At 46.5% G+C, this 10284-nt stretch overlaps 1 long non-coding RNA gene across 1 annotated transcript; it reads right to left on the bottom strand.

Moving 5' to 3' along the window:
- Nucleotides 1–6633: 6633 nt before the first annotated feature.
- On the bottom strand, nt 6634–8389 carry LOC129861771 (uncharacterized). Its single transcript, XR_008760668.1, has 3 exons — nt 8311–8389; nt 8050–8195; nt 6634–7919 (listed from the first exon to the last, which is right to left on the bottom strand). It is a non-coding gene; the product is annotated as an uncharacterized LOC129861771 (long non-coding RNA).
- Nucleotides 8390–10284: the final 1895 nt, after the last annotated feature.

Below are 10284 nucleotides of genomic sequence, written 5' to 3'. Positions count from 1 at the left end.
TAAAGCACAGACTGGACAAACCAGGCCTCCCTAACGTATCATTGACGCAAAACTTACCCCAGCCAACCTTCCTCGGCACAAAGTACAGCTGACCCAAGTAGAACCTCTGCTACCTGACCTTCTGCCAGCTCTGCTGGTCAGTATAATTATCAAAGGCCAGTAACACCTGACCAGCATAGAGGAGTTTTTAAGTGGCTACTACTTGGGTCAGCAACAACAATCCATCAGTTATTTTAGTCGAGGACAGACAGCCCAAACCACATGTCCCATACCAATCATTGATGCTGACCCTGTCCCCTGTGCTTCTAACCTCTATCAAACCCATCAAACCCAGGGCAGACCCAACCTTCCACCACCAATTCAGGAGGAGGCCAGGCTGGTAAGAAACCCTCTCCAGGTCAGCAAGTTACTAAACATGGTTCCCTAGAAGCAGCAGACCTGTGCCCCGTAGTTATAACCCTGGCTATGGTTCACCTTATAGCACAGGTGCCCCATGGCCAGTAACAGCCCAAACAAACTACTACCCTGTGCCATCCAACATTGGCTATGGCCATAATGGAGGAGTGTGTCGCGGTCGTCATAATGAGGAGACCAAGGCGCAGCGTGTTAAGCGAACATAACTCTTTAAAAGAGAAAACACTCAACAGAACAACAAAACGAACCGTGAAGCAATATGGCTAGTGCAGAACAGTCAACTAAACATAGAATAACAACCCACAAAATATCCAAGGAATATGGCTACCTAAATATGGTACCCAATCAGAGACAACGATAAACAGCTGCCTCTGAGAACCAATCTAGGCAACCATATACATAAAAACACCTAGACTAGAAAACCCCTAGATATACAAAAACCCTAGACAATACAAAAACTAAACAAACCACCCTTGTCACACCCTGACCTAACCAAATAATAAAGAAAACAAAGATAACTAAGGTCAGGGCGTGACAGAGTGCCTAGTAGCTACTACTACTCAGGAAAACCCTTCCACCAGTTAGATATATTGAACAAAACATTCCTCCCAAAACGTTCATTAAAGTAAAACCTTACCCCAGCCAACATTCCTTTGCAGAAAGTATAGATGACCCAAGTAGGAACTCTGCTGTCCAACCTCCAGCCACCTTTTCACAGCACTTGGACCACAAACCTGCTTTGGAAGTCAACATGTTTGCAGCTTTTCACAGTGGATTAAACCCAAATGCAGCCAACCAGTTCGCCCAGATTACCAGTGATGCAAGCAACATGGATGCTGAGAGTGGTGAAGAGCCTAGTCCTGTCCAACCCACTCCTGAATCAGATGAAGGTGCAGGTCCCAGAGGATTTATACCACAAATACTTCCTCAGAGAAACTACGCCCAGTCCTGGAGTGGAGGCTCCCGTGGTGATGTCGTTCCAGGAAGACCTGAATTCAGGATGAATTAAGTTTATTTATTTTAATTTTACCTTTATTTAACTAGGCAAGTCAGTTAAGCTTATTGACATCACAATTTTATTTAATCAATGTTTCTTTCCATGCAGTTTCAAGATTAAGTGAATTTGTCTGTGTATTCCACAGATGGAAAGAGGACTAATATTTGTTACTGTGCCATTACGGTGTCTGTGATGGTACCATTGTGGCCATCTCCATTTTAAAGTAGTGAATTTTCATATTGTTTTAAAATAAACAAAATAAATGTAATGCTAATAAGGTATGCACAGCATGCAGTGCTGGAGTGCTGAGCCAAATCTTGTCATGTATTGTGGTCACTAGATTGTGGTGATGCAGCTTAAAGACATTTACAATTCATGGGCAACCCCATTTTAAAGAATGCTCTGATCATTGGCTAATCACTCCCAACCTATAGGAATCACCAACCCAGTTGACTACTTTAAATTGGTGGAAGCCCTCAATGGCAATGTCATGCTATGACTGGTTGCATCAATCTAGAGCCTTCTTTCTACCTCTATGGTCTATTCACATGTAATTCTGGGCACATTCATAAAGCAGAGTAAGAGTGGTGATCTGGGATTGGTTTTAGATTATAATGAATGGACAATGGGGACCTCATCCTAGATTGGCACTCTTACTCGGAGACACTTGATGAATATGGGATCTGGTTTTTTATGGTCTAAAGGTATTCCAGTTTTGCTGTACCTTATTGTGTACTATGTTAACTATACTTTGTATCTGACAGGCTCGGCGATCTCCTGACTGTAACAGTCCTGACCTGTTTTATGTTGTTTTTTATGTGTTTATGGTCAGGGCATGTGTTTTGGGTGGGCAGTCTATGTTATCTGTTTCTATGTTGGTTTCGGTGTGCCTGGTATGGCTCTTGATTAGAGGCAGGTGGTTTGCATTTTCCTCTAATCAAGAGTCATATTTAGGTAGGGCATTATTCACTGTGTGTTTGTGGGTGATTGTCTCCTGTGATGTCTATCGTGTTGTCGATGTTTTTTCACATTTGGAGCTGTTTTGCTGTTCGTTCGTTTTGATGTTCGTTCCTGTTCGTAAGTTTACGTTTGTCCATGTAAGTTTATGTTCAGGTTCCGTTGTACGTCGTTTTCTTATTTTGTAGTTTTGAAAGTGTTTTGTTTTGTTTAGTCTACGTCGTATGTGTAATAAAAATGGCTTATTTCCCTAACTCCGCATTTTGGTCCGAAGATCCTTCTCTCCTCACCTCTTCTGAGGATGAGGAGAGCGACAGCTCTAACAGAATCACCCACCAAAATACAGAGACCAAGCGGTATGGGAATGCTCGACAGAGCAATAAGGATTTCTGGACTTGGGAGGAGATATTGGACGGTAGAGGACCTTGGGCTCAACCAGGGGAATATCGCCGTCCTAAGGAGGAGAAGAGGGCAGCCACAGCCCAGGAGCGCTGGTATGAGGAGGCAGCGCGACGACGCGGTTGGGAGCCCGTGAGTAAGACCCAAAAATTTCTTGGGGGGGGGCACACGAGGAGTGTGGCAAAGCCGGGTAGGTTACCCGAGCCAACTCCCCGTGCTTACCGTGGAGGTAGAAGGCGTCGTACTGGTAAGACACCATGTTATGCGGTAAAGCGCACGGTGTCCCCAGTACGCGTGCTTAGCCCAGTGCGGGCTATTCCACCTTGCCGCACTGGGAGGGCTAGGTTGGGCATCGAGCCGGGTGCCATGAAGCCGGCCCAACGTAGCTGGTCTCCAGTACGTCTCCTTGGGCCGGTGTACATGGCACCAGCCTTACAGGTGGTGTCCCCGGTTCGCCTGCATAGCCCAGTGCGGGCTATTCCACCTCGCCGCACTGGCAGGGCTACGGGGTTCATTCAACCTGGTAGGGTTGGGGAGGCTCGGTGCTCAAGAGCACGTGTCCTCCTTCACGGTCCGGTATATCCGGTGCCACCTCCATGTACCAGTCCTCCGGTGGCAGCCCCCCGTACCAGGCTGTCTCTCCGGGTTCTCTCTCCTGCTGTTTCCTCTCCAGCGCAGCCGGTGCCTAGACCACGCACCAGGCTGTCTCTCCTTCTCCTCCCTACAGAGCTATCTGTCTCCCCAGCGCCATCTGAGCCATCCGTCTCCCCAGCGCCATCTGAGCCATCCGTCTCCCCAGCGCCATCTGAGCCATCCGTCTCCCCAGCGCCATCTGAGCCTGCAAAGCCACCCGTCTGCCATGAGCCTGCAAAGCCGCCCGTCTGCCATGAGCCTACAGAGCCATCCGCCAGACAGGAGCCGCTAGAGCCGTCAGCCAGACAGGAGCCGCTAGAGCCGCCAACCAGACAGGATCTGCCAGAGCCGCCAACCAGACAGGATCTGCCAGAGCCGCCAACCAGACAGGATCTGCCAGAGCCGCCAACCAGACAGGATCTGCCAGAGCCGCCAACCAGACAGGATCTGCCAGAGCCGCCAACCAGACAGGATCTGCCAGAGCCGCCAGCGAGCCATGAGCAGCCAGAGCCGTCAGAGAGCCATGAGCAGCCAGAGCCGTCAAAGAGCCATGAGCAGCCAGAGCCGTCAGAGAGCCATGAGCAGCCAGAGCCGTCAGTGCGCCATGAGCAGCCAGAGCCGTCAGAGAGCCATGAGCAGCCAGAGCTGTCAGAGCGCCATGAGCGTCGAGAGCCGTCAGCCTGCCATGAGCGTCGAGAGCCGTCAGCCTGCCATGAGCGTCGAGAGCCGTCAGCCTGCCATGAGCGTAGAGAGCCGTCAGTCTGCCATGAGCGTCGAGAGCCGTCAGCCTGCATGGACCTGCCAGAGCCGTCCAAACAGGACCTGCCAGAGTCCTTCAGCCGGGATCTGCCCCTTGTCCCGGTGCTGCCCCTTGTCCCGGTGCTGCCCCTTGTCCCGGTGCTGCCCCTTGTCCCGGTGCTGCCCCTTGTCCCGGTGCTGCCCCTTGTCCCGGTGCTGCCCCTTGTCCCGGTGCTGCCCCTTGTCCTAGTGATGGTCCTTATCCTGGTGCTGCCCCTTGTTCTGGTGCTGCCCCTTGTCCCGGTGCTACCCCTTGTCCCGGTGCTGCCCCTTGTCCTGGTGCTAGCTGTTTATTTAGGGGAAGGTAGTGTTAGGGTGGGCATTAGAAGGGGTAGAAAGAAGAGGGGAGTGACTATGGTGGTATGGGGACAGCGTCCTGAGCCGGAACCACCACCGTGGTCAACTGCCCACCCGGACCCTCCCCTGGACTTTGTGCTTGTGCGCCCGGCGTGCGCATCTTGAGGGGGGGGTACTGTAACAGTCCTGACCTGTTTTATGTTGTTTTTTATGTGTTTATGGTCAGGGCATGTGTTTTGGGTGGGCAGTCTATGTTATCTGTTTCTATGTTGGTTTCGGTGTGCCTGGTATGGCTCTTGATTAGAGGCAGGTGGTTTGCATTTTCCTCTAATCAAGAGTCATATTTAGGTAGGGCATTATTCACTGTGTGTTTGTGGGTGATTGTCTCCTGTGATGTCTATCGTGTTGTCGATGTTTTTTCACATTTGGAGCTGTTTTGCTGTTCGTTCGTTTTGATGTTCGTTCCTGTTCGTAAGTTTACGTTTGTCCATGTAAGTTTATGTTCAGGTTCCGTTGTACGTCGTTTTCTTATTTTGTAGTTTTGAAAGTGTTTTGTTTTGTTTAGTCTACGTCGTATGTGTAATAAAAATGGCTTATTTCCCTAACTCCGCATTTTGGTCCGAAGATCCTTCTCTCCTCACCTCTTCTGAGGATGAGGAGAGCGACAGCTCTAACACTGACCATGGACTTCAATTCTCTACAGCACTTTACTTACTAATAAATAATTCTATATTTCACTGGAGGTCCTTTGTCTATTAACTATGTGGGCTGTTTGCTCTGATCAGTAAGAAACTTGGTCTCAACATGGCTCTTAAAGCTTTAGGGGATTTGCGTGTCAAGACTATCCAATATGCGTTACACTCAACCCAAGTTAGAGAAATCTTTCTTTAGTTGGTTTAAATGCATCTGCAGGGGTCTCATTACTTGCTTTGTTCTTTAGTAGTAAATGCACTTTAATTTAATTAAATCTTTCAGATTTGTGCAGCCAAAGCAGTGTTGGGAAAAACTGCATGTTAAAGGCCCAGTGCAATCAAGGTTTTTCTGTGTTCTATATACACATTTCCACACTGAGGTTGGAACAATGTGAAAATAATGCAGTTTTGAAAAGAACACCTGCAATTTCAGCCTGTTTTGGTGGAATTGAGTTTTGGAAGTTAGACCAATTACTTTCAAACCTCTGTCAATAATGGATAGTTTTCAGGTTACAGATCCCTTCAATAAGGCCCTTCACTCAGTCCTAACAAAATTCTTGCTTGAGAAATTGCTCTTTGCCAAGAAGCTTTCAAAAACCCATTTCTGACCATATCAATTGAAGATAACAGTATGAAGGTACTTCATTGTTACCTGAATTATTTTATATAGAGGTAAACTGCTGCATTGGACCTTGAAAGAATGGCATAAGCTTATGAATGCACTAGGTGTGAGGAAATACCATTTGATTTTTGTTTAAACATCCTTAACATTTCTGGGATTACATCTTTATAATGAGGACAAGTAACTCCACAGGGCTTAAGCTAACACTGCAATTACATTCTGTACATATCAATTGTATTTCACAGATTTGTGAAATACAATGGATGTCAAAAGTTGTTATGAGGTGCCTTGCTCTATGGTCCATATCAGCTGCTAGAAACCTTTTGGCACCATTACAAATGAGGATATTGTCTATTCAACCATGTATGATTTTGTCACTCAATGAGTTGTAGCTGTGGGAGGCAGGTGTGGTAATTTGACTTGTCACGTGTATGGCATTTATGTGATGAGATGTCGCACGGCGCAGTTGCCGACATTGCATAGAGGGTGTGTTCAAAAGAACTCCAGATCAAAGAAATGCTCTTTTATTGGGGTGTCTCACAGGAGACACGTTAACTTCAAAGACTAACGAGTTGGAGCTCTTCCTTTGCTTGTTGCTATAGGTCTGGGCGGCATCACTGAAGCACATCAGCTGTAAACAAACCCTGCATATTCATAGGAACTGACATACCATGTCATCATTCTTGTCTAACATGAGCTCCCATCTGTTTTGTCCTGTCCCACTTGTTACTGCTCTGGCTGCTAGCTACTGTATGACAAAACATTGTCAGCTAGCTACATACAGAGTGAGGATAGTGGTATGTTGGCTGTAACTGTTTCAGTGTTTTGTTTTGTGGACCCCAGGAAGAATCGCTTCGGCAAAAGCTAATGGCGATCTGAATAAAACTTGCATCTTAAATGGTCTAAAAGTGTAGTTGTGTAAATTATTTATTCTGAATCTACATAACGCCACAGATCAATCACTATCCATAAAAGTATGACTGACGCCACCTACTGTTCAGAAACTGATGCATAGAGTATACGAGCTAATGGAAAGTAAAATTATTACACATGGTCCACTTTATTTTTTAAAGATTCACGTGATAAGATGTCTGTCTGCAGAAGGGTTGCCCAGAAAGCAGATGTTAGCAATAAGAAGAGGAAGGTAACAAGCGTTTGAAAGAGGAAAAGGCTGTCAGTGAAGGGAAGAGACTGGCTGAAGAGAGGAGTATGAAATTAGAATGTGAGAGAGGGGAAGGATGGATGGATGGATTGGGGGGCAAAAGAGAGGTTTTAACACTGTTCACGAAGAATGACTTGAATTCAGGTGAGGGAGTGTCCAGTTAAGCTTTGAGCAACAGAAAGAGCATAAAACTAGTCTGAGGAGCATAATCGTGCTGTCTCCATCATACAGGGCTTTTGGGACCATTGCGGAATATGAGCTTGCCAAGTAACAAGCCTTTTAAATAGTAAGAAAAAAAGTGTTTGTTTTTACGACAAACGATACAAGCGGTTTCCCCTGCCCTGAATTCAAGTTTGGATTGTCCTCCAGTCACAATAAGGTCCTCTCACTTCTCACAACTAGGGTTGGGTGGGCCTAAACTAATGTCCCAGCAGGGTTAAACAGGAAGGTATGGGCAGTGTCTGCATGAGAGTTTATGTACAAAAAACACTTAAAGGGAGTTTAGTTCATCTGACTCTGGGGAAGTAGATAATTGTCAATTGTCAAAATCCCAAAGTATCCCTTTAAAAAAAACATTGTTTAAAAAAGAAAATCCACTCAATGTTCTTCATGCCTACAGTATTTTCAAAGGCACAAGGTGCTCCTATATGAGTGGTGAGCAGTTTTCAATCAGTCCTTTAAGTTAGCGGTTGGTTGGGGTGTTTGCGTCTCCATCCGTGGGTGAAGGCTTGACGCAGTGCCCTGCCTCAGGGGTCAAAGTCTGTCCCACCGTGTCACAGCACCAACTTCCTGTCTGGGTGATTGGCACGACTTGAGCGCTGGTGGCGCACCTCCAGATGTTTGCTCTGCACCCGGTCAAAGTGGTGCAACAGGTCATTGTAATCCATGTAAGCGTATGCCGGAAGCTTGATGCTAACAGACTTAGACTCAATGTACTTCGACTTATCCCTGCAACCAAAAACATGGGGATGAAATAAATAACTGTATAGGGAGTAATATTGTAGTGGCAGTGGACATGGGAATGGAATGCTGCACACTGTAGGCACACCACATTAACACAATCATTAGTACTACTCACACTGTCCTCATGAGCTCTGGGTTAGGCATACAGCGCAGGCGGTGAGAGAGAAGCTGGAAGTCTCTGAAGCAGCAGCATCAGCAGGCCGTACAGGGCCTTGATCAGGTACGGATTGTTCTCCACATCCAGCAGCTGAAGATGTAAATCTAGACAAACACAGAAAGATGAGAGACAGGTGTGTGTGTAGTGCTGTGTGATGCGGTTCGTGTGATGCGGTTCAGTGTGTGTGTTCAGGTCTAATATTGGTGCTGTGAGACTCACAGGTAAAGATGGAGCTCTTGATCAACTGAACGAGCTTGTCCACTTCCATGAGGAATTCCACAGTCACCTCCAAGTCACCACTACATGGCTAACATAAAGGAAATATAGTAGAATATACACACCAATAGACATACACTATGAGGTGCAATAATACTGATATGCAAAATGTATATCAAAGACAAGCAGAAAGGATACAACTTCCGGATGAGGTCGTAGGCATGGCGATAGTTCTTTGTCAGGAAGCAGTGGGACAAGGTGGCCACAGGGTTGTGACACCAAGAGCGGTACAGACAGCAGAACAGGGCATTGCTCTCCTGCAGGGGGCGCCAGACACACATGGGCACCAGACACACATTACAACTCAATTCATTCAATAAATTCACTGAAATTCAAGTCCTCTGTCACTTTTAACCAATTCTTAATTTGTTTAATTTGGAAACTTCCTGAATTGAAAATGACCCAGATCCAGGTGGCCAGCCATACAGTATCATCCCCTCAGATATTACAGCTCTGCTTTCAACACCATAGTGCCCTCAAAGCTCATCCCTAAGCTAAGGCACTAAACACCTCCCTCTGCAACTTGATCCTGGACTTCCTGATGGGCTGCCCCCAGGTGGTAAGTGTAGGTAATAACACATCTGCCACACTGATCCTCAACACTGGGGCCCCTCATGGGTGCGTGCTCAGTCCCGACCTCTACTCTCTGTTCACCCATAACTGCATGGCCAAGCACGACTCCAACACCATCATTAAGTTTGCCGACGACACAACAGTGGTAGGCCTGATCACCGACAACGATGAGACAGCCTATAGGGAAGAGGTCAGAGACCCGGCAGTGTGGATAACAACCTCTCCCTCAACGTGATCAAGACAATGGAGATTATTGTGGACTACAGGAAAAGGAGGGCCGAGCATGCCCCCATTCTCATCGACGGGACTGTATTTTGTATTTATTATGGATACCCATTAGCTGCTGCCAAAGCAGAAGCTACTCTTCCTGGGGTCCAGCAAAATTAAGGCAGTTTTAAAAACATTACAATACATTCACAGATTTCACAAAACTCTGTGTGCCCTAAGGCCCCTACTCCACCACTACCACATATCTAGAGTACTAAATCCATGTGTATGTATAGTGCGTATGTTATCGTGTGTGCATGTGTGTGTGTGTGTGTGTGTGTGTGTGTGTGTGTGTGTGTGTGTGTGTGTGTGTGTGTGTGTGTGTGTGTGTGTGTGTGTGTGTGTGTGTGTGTGTGTATGCCTGTGTCAATGTTTGTGTTGCTTCACAGTAACCGCTGTTCCATAAGGTGTTTTTTAATCTGTTTTTTAAATCTAATTTTACTGCTTGCGTCAGTTACTTGATGTGGAATAGAGCTCCATGTAGTCATTGCTCAATGTAGTACTGTGTACCTCCCATAGTCTGTTCTGGACTTGGGACCTGTGAAGAGACCTCTTGTGGCATGTCTTGTGGGGTATGCATGGGTGTCCGAGCTGTGTGCCAGCAGTTTAGACAGACAGCTCGGTGCATTCAACAACCTCTCATAAATAAAAGTAGGGATGAAGTCAATCTCTCCTCCACTTTCAGCCAGGAGAGATTGACATGCATATTATTAATATTAGCTCTCTGTGTACATCCAAGGGCCAGCCGTGCTGCCCTGTTCTGAGCCAATTGCAATTTTCTTTTTTGTGGCACCTGACCACATGACTGAACAGTAGTCAAGGTGCGACAAAACTAGGACCTGTAGGACCTGCCTTGTTGATAGTGTTGTTAAGAAGGCAGAGCATCGCTTTATTATAGACAGACTTCTCCCCATCTTAGCTACTACTGCTTCAATATGTTTTGACCATGACAGTTTACAATCTAGGGTTACTCCAAGCAGTTTAGTCATCTCAACTTGCTCAATTTCCACATGACTTATTACAAGATTTAGTTGAGGTTTAGGGTTTAGTGAGTGTTTTGTTTAGTGAGTCAGTGGC

This window comes from Salvelinus fontinalis, chromosome 9 (genome assembly GCF_029448725.1).
Source record: "Salvelinus fontinalis isolate EN_2023a chromosome 9, ASM2944872v1, whole genome shotgun sequence".
NCBI classification, from domain to species: Eukaryota; Metazoa; Chordata; class Actinopteri; order Salmoniformes; family Salmonidae; genus Salvelinus; species Salvelinus fontinalis.
The sequence above is the reverse complement of the archived record's forward strand: the minus strand, read 5'-3'. Positions and strand labels throughout refer to the sequence as shown.